This window comes from Melanaphis sacchari, unplaced genomic scaffold (assembly GCF_002803265.2).
Source record: "Melanaphis sacchari strain LSU unplaced genomic scaffold, SCAv2.0 Contig2_pilon_pilon, whole genome shotgun sequence".
In the NCBI taxonomy this organism is placed as follows: domain Eukaryota; kingdom Metazoa; phylum Arthropoda; class Insecta; order Hemiptera; family Aphididae; genus Melanaphis; species Melanaphis sacchari.
The window spans coordinates 67,536-80,921 of NW_020271173.1; the positions used below are offsets into that span (position 1 = coordinate 67,536).

The window sequence follows — 13,386 nt, forward strand, 5'->3', positions numbered from 1 at the left end:
TACTAATTACCATAATGGTTATAAACAGTTAAGCCGAATTCATAGGTGTGTAATCGTCGTTTCATGTTCATTTAGTATCATATTCTGATTGACTGTTGTAACTTATAACTGTAGTATCATTCATTAACCATAAGTTGAGCCGAGTTCAAATTTTGGACACGACACGATAGACGACGTATCTGTGATCTCAATTTTATACATGTTGGTATATGAAAAAGAATTTGTTTTTATCAATACAATATTTGTCAACTTTTTAATTAAATAATTAATTTTAAAATTATTTTTATTAATTATTCTAATTATCTACTAACGGGCAATCAAAAATTTAATCTTAGTACACTAAACTAACTTTATTTAAACGTTAATAATATAGCTGTTCTTATTCATTGTTAATCATTATTGTTTTTATATTAAAAACATGTGTTTTCTTTTTTTTTTATCACAGAGATATATTTAATATTTTTTAAAGAAATTCTGAATTGCGTTTGCGTTATCACTTAATAGTGATGATACCACATTTTAATTATGCGTAACCACTTTAGTAAGTAATATCATTGATTAAATATACTATATTAAATAATATAATAAATATTATATTTAATCTATGATAATATACTCTTTAATCATAGAAAATGGTAAAAAAATATTTATTCCATGTGATCCATAGTTTTACATCCAAATTTCCCGCGCTCTGTAGGCTATGCTACTAAATATGATGTGTCATGTGCGGCTTATTACGTGGTTAATCGATTTGATTTTCCGGAAGTTAACTGATGAATCTGTCATCTACCAGATTATTCTATCGCTAAATCATTACGAAATAGGATTTGGTCATGTATAGTCGTATAGATAAATGATAATAATTATGACGAGCGCACGGTGAAATTAAATAAGTTACATACTATACGTAGACCACGGAATCGCATCAGAGTATATCGTATCAATTATGTATAGGTATACAAAATATAAGCATAAATAATATTTCGATTACTTCGTCGAAAGTCGATAGTGATAAGTTGAGTAGAAAATAAGCGGAAAATATGAACTATACTATAATTTACGGCCTGTGTATACTTATTGCGATTCATTGATTCGACATGGATATTAATTCGAATCGAGACATAATTTTTGTGAAAATATCGTTTTGGCAATGTATTTTACAAACGCATTCACTTCTGCGTATAAGTGTATTAATACTGTAACTTCAGAATCGTGAATGCAATGATATACCAGTAATAAAATTGTGGCCGTCTAAATAAACTCTAAAGGTAATTATATAGGTGTAAAAAATATTTTTTAATCCCAATAAGTTAAGTGTATGGAATGCGAGGTGAAATCCATATTCTTAATAATATTGCAATAAATTGCAGAATAGCGCATACAACAGTGTGTGTGACCATTATCCTAACTATTACCTTACCATCACGTGTATATACTAATGTGATGGCTAAATAATAAAAAAAGTCGCATGTAAGACAAACGATGCAAACCTATATGCAGTGATTTCCCTTGACCTCATGCGCGTAAACGATGACAATATTGTTTGTACCATTACTATCTATAGACTATTTATAATATATAGTATATTTTTATTTATCGCTTTCTATTTATCTATATATATTTATATATTATAGGTATTATGTTTAAGATTATTTTATAAAGTTTATAGCGTTGGTGTAGTTAGCAGTGTATGGCTTCAATCGCTACAATAGACATTTAAATAGCTATCGAGTTACTGGAGTCTACCGGAAAGGACACCATCTAAGTATATTTTTAAGTATATATAATGACTTGACCCATATATTAAATATTTCGAACATGTCAGTTTCAATGACGTTCTGAAGTTTTGTTCTTTGAGTAGTAAGAGGTACCTATATAATATAATTTATAATTTTAATATTGTATTGACTTACAAATAATTTGAAGTCTGTTGGATTATAATAGAGCTATATACTTGTATGTATAGGCCATACTCATACAGCGGATGTGCATCATAAGTATAACAGCTAATTACCGATAAGTATGCGATAACATAATTTTGAACTTAATAAGTCCATTGACCATTTGGATTATAGTCGCAACTCACAAATGAACGAAACCATTTTAATATATTTTATTTTCCTAATTCTATTTTTGTTCCATACATTAAATCATACTTTAAGAAAGAAAACAATTACGCCAAAGATATATTCTTCTGTGATAATATAATTATTATATATTCAACTTATTTCATTACTATGTTGCATAATATTAAATATATATTCTTAATATTATATATTATAATAATATTTCGTATATAACTAAAAATTCGTGTATTGCTGTTTGGTGTTTGGTAAATCGATTATTAGTAATATAATATTTGTAAAATCATAGAGATATATTGTTACAAGTAAAATCTTGCAAAATTAATTCTTTTGCCTGTTTGTAAATGTATACGAGGTTATAATTTTTATAATATATTCGTATTGTACAAAAGCTTTTAAAGATATTAGATATATTTTTTCTACACGTACACAAATTAGCAACTTAAACTAAAAAAATTCTACTGTACAATCTGTTATTAAAACAAAATTCAACGAATAATATATGTATTATACATAAGGCATACCGTCGTTATAATATAATTTATCACAACACGTAATGACGTATACCTAACGCTGTGCATATTAGTTTTTCTATTAAAATTTAAAACTTCAGAACAAATGCAGGCAATGAGTTATAATGATTGCAAAAATGAAAAAAACAATATATACTGCACCTGAGGCACTCCAATGTATAATTTGGATGGGTATCTATATACGTATATGTATTGCAAATCGTCGAAAATGTGAACAGATCTAAAAATAAATTTACGATACTCATACCTACTCAATATGCTAGACCTCATTATTTTGAAATCGATATTCCAATTATTTTATACGTGGTAGATTTAGTTTATACGGTACACTCAAGATATTACAACATAATTAATTTGAACCGAATATTCCAAGTATACTTGCCCACTATTTACTCGTATTATGAAGTTTTTAAACAAAATTGACATTGGATATTTTTGAAATAGTTATCTATACGGTTATAAGTATCATTTTTTCAAACGTGTGTAACGTATAAATGTATAAAAAAACAAAATAATAAACAAATAATATTTCACTATTCAGACAGAGCGAGTTTTAATAAACAGCTATTTGTTTGTGTAAAGACAATTTTTTTCCACTCCACATACGAGTAGGTACGTTATAAATTATAATCGTTTGAAATAGTAAATACCTATTATTTAAACATACAACAGTATAATTTGAAAAATCTAAAAAAAAGAATCTACTCCATTATTATTATATATTATTATGTACTATCCTCCATAACTAACTATTACTTTCGGTCATTGACCATATTGTGTGCTAATAAACCTACATGAAATTAAAAAAAAAAAAAATGTTGTATACTGTACTTTACATTTTAAATTATGATAAATAATAATATTACTAACTTGGGATATGGTTATGTTTGAAGCATAATAATTAATAATACATAAAAGCAATAATTAAACAAATATTTACTTTTTTTTTTCTAGTTAACAAAAAATATACCGAGTAAATCTACACAATTATTTGAATGATTTAAAAGATAACATTTTAGTGTCGTATTTCAGACGATTTTTGTTGGTAAATTGTGAATAAAATATATTTTATATCTGCATTCGTAAAAATGTTTTTACGATTTTATTGAAATTACAATGTGCGTGGTTTATCGTTTTCATAATAATATTCAATTATATTATGGGCATAATACTATACATATTATCATAATATTATATGATAATTGATTATTAACGCCGAAAAAAAAAAATCAAAGTCCCATGAAAACAACTGATCATATAATGAGATTATCAAGAGATACCAATGAAGGCACCTACCTATGAAATAATTTTGAACTGAGGGTATATTATTCAAATTCAAAACAGGAAGTATTATAAATAAAATAAAACAGCAATAAACACAATGTGCATATTATAACATTATCGGCTTTCCTTATACCTATAATAAATGGTAAAATGTTGCAGCATCACAATATTATTATTATACTATTATTTAAAATATATCTCGCGCGAGCGACCATGATCACACCGCATAGTCGGCCGTGATAAATTCGATACGCACACCGTATAGGCATATACAGAGCCGATTTCTCGAATGATATCGCGCTTATATAATTTGTATTATTAATCCGATCGATTTTCGAAATTGTTTTCGGTCGTATTCGTGTTTTTCGATGGTCTTGGTCGTCGGGCATTGTCGACTTCGGATGATGACCGACACGTCGCCCCGACTACACTTTTCATTAGTTTCGTTTCAATATAATGTAATTCTTTACACGAACCACACCTATTGGCTATTATTATCCTTATTTAGTATTAGTTTATTGTTATTATTTTACTATTTACCCGCGACAACAATAAGACGACGGACACTGCACAACAAGTCGAGAACTCACATCCTCCGTTGTCGCGCCCGGACCGGTTAGCGCGTATTATATTATAATAATAATATATTATCACACCAATCGCACGTGCCCGACCGCGGACCGAAATATGTTGAATAGTGAATACGATATCGTGGTCGTCTTTCTAAGGTGTCATGTTGTATTACTTATTAGGTAAATTCTTTTTCGGGAAATATTTGCTTACAGCAACAATCATAATAATATGTGCAATGTCGACAATCCGTATTACATAATATTTTAGTTATACCACCATAGGTTTTAATTTTCAGCGAATTAATGCAAAACAAGACTTAACGTTTCAGTACAATAATTTATCGTGTACGATTAGTCTTGCTGCAGTAGTCGTTTGAACCAAAGGTATAATACTGTATTTGTATGAGGCTGGTAAAAAAAAATAAAGCGATTAAAAGTCATGAACATTTGGGCAACTGGACAATTTTAGTAGATATATATATATATATATATATATATAATGTATATAATATTATAAATAAAAATACATAAAGTTCTCATAGATACAAGTCATGGTACCGATATTATTTTGTTACCTATAATATTTATAACCCAAGAATATAAAACAGATGCATTTCGACTATACTGAACATGATGCGCTAGCAGCTCGTCTTGTGTTGGTGCTCGTCTTAAACATGTACCTAAATCTATTATATACATATATTTATGATATTACGTATTGTGTTGAAATAATACTGTAACAGCAAACAGGAACATAATATTGTTTCAATTCTAATTATTTTAATTCAGTGATTACGCGCGTGCGCATTGTCTTCAGATGGGTATTTAATTTTCGAACTTCGTGTCCACTTTCACCGCACTAAGCAAGTAGCAGATATAGTCTTATAGGAGTAAAAAAAAATTCGTTAGCTTGAAACGTGTGTGTACTGGTAGATACAATGTGTTTCGTAATGATCATGTATTTGATCTAATAACAACACTCTTTTAACAACACATTGAATAATTAATTATAATTGTTATAACAGTGTAATTTATCATTTCAGGAAGCTTCTTTTTTTTTAATCAATTCACGAAGGAGTTATACCTGCACAGACCACTTGTTGCGTTTAAAGCCGGTTAATATATATTATATTTGGTAAAGCTAAGACAGAATTTTTTTTTAAAAATAATTTTTATAATTGTATAATAACTTTGCGAAGGATTAAAAAAAAAACCTGTCGTATATATAGCTTTAATATACTTAATTTTTTTCGTAAATTAAAACGATGATTTTTATTGTGTTTATTTTTTTTTATTTCACATAATTTTGCGTTTCAAAAAGTACGCCTACTTGCCTTACTAACACTGATAAAGTCTTGATGAACCCATTAGTATTTTACGAAACGAAAATTACCATAGGTCGAAAGGTTAGTAGTATAATAAGTGCTTTTTTTATTGCCTGGAAACGGCATTACATTAATAGTGTCTTGTCAGAATTTAAAGGGATAAAATGTTGTTCCACACTTCACAGTTAATAAATATCGTTAAGAGCTAATTATGTTATCCACTTAACAATAACAACGCTAAATTATTTATCTAATACACAAGAATGATTTCATTTACTGTTATATTTTATATTATTTTAGTTTTTAATGTCCCTATATTGAATTATTGAGTATTAATAATCTGTTATATTTAGGTATTTAGACAACGGTCAATATATCACGCAAATCAAACATTCGGTTATCTGATTTGTAAAAATCATTATAAATAATAAATATTGTAAATCATATTATCATACTTAAGTATCCATACTTAACATTTTATTTAATCTCATCGATATTAATTATTTAGATTTAGTTAGTTTGCTAAACACTCAAGCATAATCATAATATTATCATAATCAATTAGTACTATTACTTATTTGAATTTGATAATTATTGATATTTGAAAACTATTAAAAATAAAATCAATGTTTCCTTATTTTTTAAGTATAATAATTTTAATTATCGCGGATAAACATTATAATAATATACAATGAAGAAATTTCTTTATAATGTAACAAAGAATATAACCATTAAAATATTGAATCAATTTAGTTTAAGATTAAATTCATTGTTTGATTATATTGACAATGTTAATATATTTATACTATAAAGTATAAATTATAATAAGATAGTATGTATTATAATATTATGAATGTAACTATTCAATGAATTATGAAAACAAATATCAATAGTAAAAATAAAATAAACTTTAAGATATTATAAGTTTTAAAAAGCATATATAGTACGATGCTATATTATAGTATATCAATATAATAATTAATAATATACTACATAGTAACGATAATATGTAAAATAATATCATAAGTCTGAAGTAATAATAATTTAAATTATAACATTGTGTTTTTATTCATCAACATTTCAAAATCTAGTAAGTATATTATCTCCGGCATAGGATTAATTTTATATTTGACAGAGCATGAACATTACGTTTGCGAAAATATTTGCAATACTTTTGTATAGTAAAAAGTGAATGGACTACTAATAATTATATACTTAATACCCAATTATATTAATTATATTTCTATTGTTTTTTTTTTTTTTGATATATTACGTATATATAAGCTATAACACTTAAGTTAAATTAATCTACAGTCATATAATATTAGAAGTAATTCATTGAAATAAATGTTTTATAAATCATATTATTAATTGCAAGACAATCATATTATTTTTTTCATTTATTAAAATTTATTTTTTTGTTTATTATTATTATCTATTATATCACAATTAATACGCATGAAATATTTTAAATAAACAGTATATTTTTAAAGTTACAAGCATATAATATTACGGTGGTAAAACGAATATTATAAATCTTGTTTTAAATTAATCTATGTACCAACAAAGTATGAATAATGGATAACAAATGAGATGTATAATAACAGTGAATAAATGATGATCCATGAATATACAATTTTTCATGCTCAACTAAATAGCCCTATATTTGTACGTATTTCATAATAAACTCGTTATTTATAGACTGTAATCTATAACCCTTAATTATCAACGTACGTGAACAAAATACCTATATTTATGATGCTGATGATTTTGCAATGTGTTTTAAAAACTATAATCTAGACTAAAAAGAGGAAAATTAAAATTCATATCGGTACAATGTATCCTGTGAATTCTTGTTCATAGAATTCTTTACGCATGATTTTTAATATATTTAATCCAGTAAAATATACATTGAATACAATAGGCTACAAAAGCATAAATAATCTTTATTATATAGAGTATAGGTACATGTAAGTTGTTGGGTGTTAAGCATATTTTATTATACCATCAATTGTGAGTTGTGACCCGTGACGTTTAAAATAATATGATATTATAAGTTATAACATAATTGATTTCTTTAGAAAATAATGAATTTTGTCTAAATGTGTTTTTAGAAGTTTTATTTATCTTGTTTTCTTTTTGTTTTTTTTTTCATTTAAATATGATAAGTATTGTTTATCTTTGACGGGTTGTAAAACACATACAAAATTATAATATAGTAAAAAGTATAAATACAATTTACTTATTTCTTGAAATAAATAAATAACTACGACGGTTTTTCAAAACTGTACTCACAAACGACAAGTCAAAAATAATAAATATATACATTTTTAAACAAATCTGAAAGCAGTATTTAAAAACTTTAAAAATTTTAAAAACATATCGTATACAAATAATATTTATTTTTAAGTATAGAATGTATTAAAATATTTTTATTAATTAATTTTTTTCGAAAACTTTATTGGGAAGTTTTAACGAATAATAACATTCTATAAAACATGATAGTTTACTAATATATTTCCCAACCTCATTTCAATGTTAAATTTTTACGAAAAAAAAAAAATGTCGAGTTAATATGATTCTAACAAATTTTAAAACTTATACTTGGCAAATATATGGTAATTTGATTTTGTATACTAATATCGAGTAGCAAAATTGCATTTTTATATTATCAATAGTGGCATGGCCCTATAATATATTATGATATATTATACATTATTAATACTATAGCCTCAACGTTGAGTGGTTTAACGGGATTGAGAAAAGAACTATATTTAAGACAGTATACACTGTGGCTATAGACTACGGAAAATGATTACAAATAATAAAATACGGCAAAATTCCCTTCGTCTTGCAAGACCGCATGATATGGCTAAATAAAAACCAGCAAGTCTAAAGTTCACGTCAAGGACGATAATAATATAAACATATAACATAATAACATTATTTAGAGTAAAATATATACAATTATAATAATATATACCGAGATAAAGTCGACTGTGGCTGCAGAGTTCGATTGGCCGCTAATAACTATTGCATGTCCCGTCCGGATATCACGATCGAGATTCGCGTGGCGTGGTATTTCCCACAGAAAACGAAAAACTCGTGAATGGATTCACTGGTTAGTGGTCACCATGTATATACCACGGGTTATATTGTTATATTTCACGTTAATTGTCGTTGACACGCGAAACTGAAAATAATAATATTATAACTGTAGACACACAGAAAGAAAAAGAGACAGAGACAGTGAAAGAAAGTGAGAAAGATTGTCCGCTGACGAGACGCGAGTGCGTGGCGGAGGATACGCGCGGCGACTGCGACTCGAGGTGGCCGCCGACCGGCGGTTGTCGTGATAAACGATAGTAATAATAATAATAATGCGAACGAGTGTGTTGTATGCGGCTCTCTAGCCGGCGTGCGCGTGAAAACTTACAAGGTCCACCCACGCACTACCCCGCCGGCGCGTCACGCGGTAGGGAGACTCAACACATACTGCACAATCTGTTCGGGATTTTTTTCCTTTCCCGTTTCGGGAGGTTTTTTAATGTTTTACGTAACGCGTTGCGCCTCGGTCGATCGGTCAGCGACTCGCCGCGGACACACACTTCCGGGTATAATAATATCGACTATATAATATTGTAAACGCGTGCGGAGCTCGCGGCGACGGCGGCGACGGCGGCGCCCGAGGCCCCGAAATCAAATAAAACACGTGTCGTTATTATTATATATACATATAGAATACATATGATATTATACCTATGATATGTAATATATATATATATATATATATTATTATTATATTACTTTGCAGCGCCGGTTGGATATAAACGCGGTGGCGACGTGGGTGTGTACGATGTATTATACGTGGTTATAAACGGAAATCGAATACGCATAGGAGACGACTTGCGTCGATGATGCCGTCGTCGATAGATTATATCACGACCGAATAGGTGTACCTACCTACACGTTAAGCTTTACTGATGTACAGGGCTTATACCGCAAACGGTTTCCGGTCAATTATAACGATATATATATATATATATATGTTATGTGGTGTATATTAATAAGGATTTCGTTTTTTTTCCATACAAGCGATGTTCGTCAGATTGACGCTACTCGACCACGATGATGTAGAAATATCGATTTTGGTTCTTCTTCAACGGGTATAGATAGGTCCACTGTATAGTTTGCATATGTTTGTTAAAAAAAAAAAAGTGTTTAATCGGTAAGTGATCGCTATTCACTCCATAATAGATATACCTATACCATATATACAAGTAGATCGAATAAAAATATGTACATAAGGAACACGTTTATACAGTACCTACGTCCATACTCGAAAACGCTAATCGATTTTCAGTTATAAATATTAATAGTAGGGTATATATACCATTATAATATATGACAGCCAAATATTATGTATAGGTACGTATCATATACATGTATAAAAAACTGTTTTAAAATATGCTCGTGAATACATTACCTCGTATATACGCTGTGCAGTTGTGTATTTTATGATTATTAGAATATCGTGATATTATATGCAATTTTTTGTATCGTTTTTTCTGCATATCATAACAGAATATCCTAAACGATATATTTATCCAATCAGCATTTTATATTATAGAATCTATAGCTATATATTCAGTGCCGGATCTAACATTTTTTTAACCCGGGGCAAAATATGAAATTGGCGCCCTTCTATATCAATAACCTTTTTTTTTTTACTTATTACATAATTAAAAATTTGCGCCCCTTTATGACTAGTATCTGGGGCACGTGCCCTGGATTGCCCCCCCTAGATCCGGTGCTGTATATATTATTGTTTAAAGTGCATATCGCTATAATAGTATTTTTAGTAAATACAATATTGCGTTTTTGTGAATTTATATGATATTTATGATTATTATTTCATTGAATCTCAAAAATAATACTTAAAATTTAACGATAAATGTACAATTTAATTACGTAATATATTTATTAAATCATAATATTTATTTATATACAACCATCATAAAAAGTGAGTATTTAACAAACGATGGGTAAGCTGTATTTACTGTAAACACGGATATATTGAGATATTTAAGACATTTAATAAAATTATAGTCAAAACACTTTAGTATGAAAGCAAAATTAAATTACGTAATGAAAATAACTTTGAATCTGTAATATAAATATAATCCATATTATATTATTATTTATTATGTGTCCATATATATTATATTTAATAGTATTTTTTTTTATTTTATCAGAAATGTTGTTTAACTATTTTAATATAATACTATAGCAATGAAATGAAATACATACCTATATAATAGTAATATAAATAAAATGCAGTACCTAAAATGTTTATTAACACATTCACTTCACATGTACAAAAAGCTGTAGTTATGTTTTAAGTTCTATCTACAGTTAGAGTTCAATTTTAAAGGTATACTTTTTATAGCTGGTATTATACATTTAAGATTAGACATTGTTTTACGGATAATGGTTATCCCTTAATTGTATAGCCATTTACCTCGGTCCCTTTTGTATTCATAATATAAATAAGTTGGTGTAAGTTTCTCTGTAGGTTTATTTTATATAACTGTATAGGTATATTAGTATTGCTGTAGTACAATGTTATACATTATTTATTTTAAATATCGTATTTGGTTTATTGTACAGATAACTTGAAATTTATTTTTAAATAATTAAATATAACATTATAGTATTATTAGTTTTTTTTTTTTTTTTTGTAAGAATGAATATTTGAACATTTAAATATACTGTTTTATATCTTTAGTTTAATATGTAGTCTTCCGAGCCTAAAGCTATATTAAATTCTATTATCGTATATGCCATTTTAATTCTAAACAACAGTATGGGAACAAACAACTGAGTTCAATTAAAAAAAATAATAACAATCTTATCAAATCACTATGAATTAATTTTCTACATACTGATAAAATAATTTAGTAATAATTAAGGAATGAAAAAATTTAATTAAAAGCGAAATACGGCGCGTGTTGTTGCATGAAACTCGGTGAGCAATACTGTTTACATGTATTGCCTCACTACTATTATAATTAAAAACAAATTAAAATCAATTTCTTTTCATTGTTATCAAAAAGTGAAAGAATTAGACATATAATTATACATAATTTACTCCAACGAATAAATTACATTTGATTTTATTCCGATAAGTTTTTGAAAGTAACCTATCAATGACATAAAAATGATATGAATTTAAAACACTAAATTATTAATTCGTGAGTATATATTACAATACACGGTATAATATGGAATGTGATTGTGACAAGAATGTAGTTACAGGCACACACAAACACACACACACACACACACACATATTATATTATACATTATTATACACTTAAATAACTTCTGGTTCGTTGCGCTGCAGTTACAAACTACCGCTGATAGTTTCGGATAATAACGTATTTCGTTATTAATTGCTCGGTAAAATATTAATTACGGTCATTTGCATAAATGGATAATCTATTTGAATTGCTTTTCTAATCGATACGCCGTAATAATAATGCTGTAATGGCACAAAAAGAATGCAGAAAAAAAAATGATATAAAGTAACATCTATACTCGCAGTTGCGGCTCTAATGCTTGTGTATATACACACCGTACACATAAACATAATATAATGATAATAATATAGTTGTATAGTGTATTAGTGTGCGTATAATAACATATAAATGTATATATGTCGGTAACCAGTTTTCCGCGTGCGCTATAATATTATAATACATTAACGCACAACTGTCTGTGACTAACAGCTCCAAGTGTCAGGCGATAAGACACGACATAATATAATAATGATAATAATAACAACAATAAGATTGTCTAATAAGGGTACGCATATTTTCAGCTAACGTATTGTTTTTTAATATACATTTTGAATTGTAAGTATATTACTAATTTTATTACATCGAAATAGTAGACAATAGCTAAGTACCTTACCTATAGTTTATTTTTAACATTTTCGGTTTTAGAAAATTTGTTGTACTATTAATGTTTGTAAAATTACTTTACGTTGTTTTTTTTTTTTCAAAAAAAAAAAAAAAACATTTCAGATGATAAAAATTACTTAAATAAACCTGCGACATTTTTGAAATGTAAAATAAATGATTTCAAACTAATAATTATTATGTCTTTTAATTTTTCAACTTCATTAGTTGTTATTTTTCTTTATATTTTTAAGATCTTGAATTTTTGATATCTTAAAAGGTTTTATAGTGCCATCGTATCCATAACTTAATAAAAACTGAGAAACCGCATAATATAACACGCATACAATATATCTTTACAGGATTAGGTTTCTGAAATCGAAACTCAAAACGAAGATATAAACGGAGTTTTTGAAAAAAAAATTCATGAGTCTCTAAAAAACACCTGTGTATTAAACATTTTCTGCCCGTCCAACAGATGTCCAGCGCGAGTGTTCCGACGTCCCGAGACATTATGTCGACTGACGAGTCGTGAACGCTCGCGTATTGCAAAGCTGATGCCGCCAATTAATTAGTACACGATTAAAGTCACATGACTGACCACGTAATAATTTAATAATAATAAT

At 27.6% G+C, this 13,386-nt stretch overlaps 1 protein-coding gene across 3 annotated transcripts in view; it reads right to left on the minus strand.

Moving 5' to 3' along the window:
• Positions 1 to 13,386, minus strand: part of LOC112596019 — a 47,763-nt gene that overhangs the window by 17,344 nt on the left and 17,033 nt on the right. The window contains exon 2 of one of the 3 annotated variants that reach the window (XM_025341458.1): positions 8,782 to 8,991. The exons of 1 other annotated variant lie outside the window; for it this stretch is intronic. The gene's annotated coding sequence lies outside the window, so the exon portion shown is untranslated. Of the gene's footprint in view, positions 1 to 8,781; positions 9,129 to 13,386 lie in introns of those variants that run through there. One more of the 3 variants, XM_025341457.1, reaches the window with a different exon arrangement.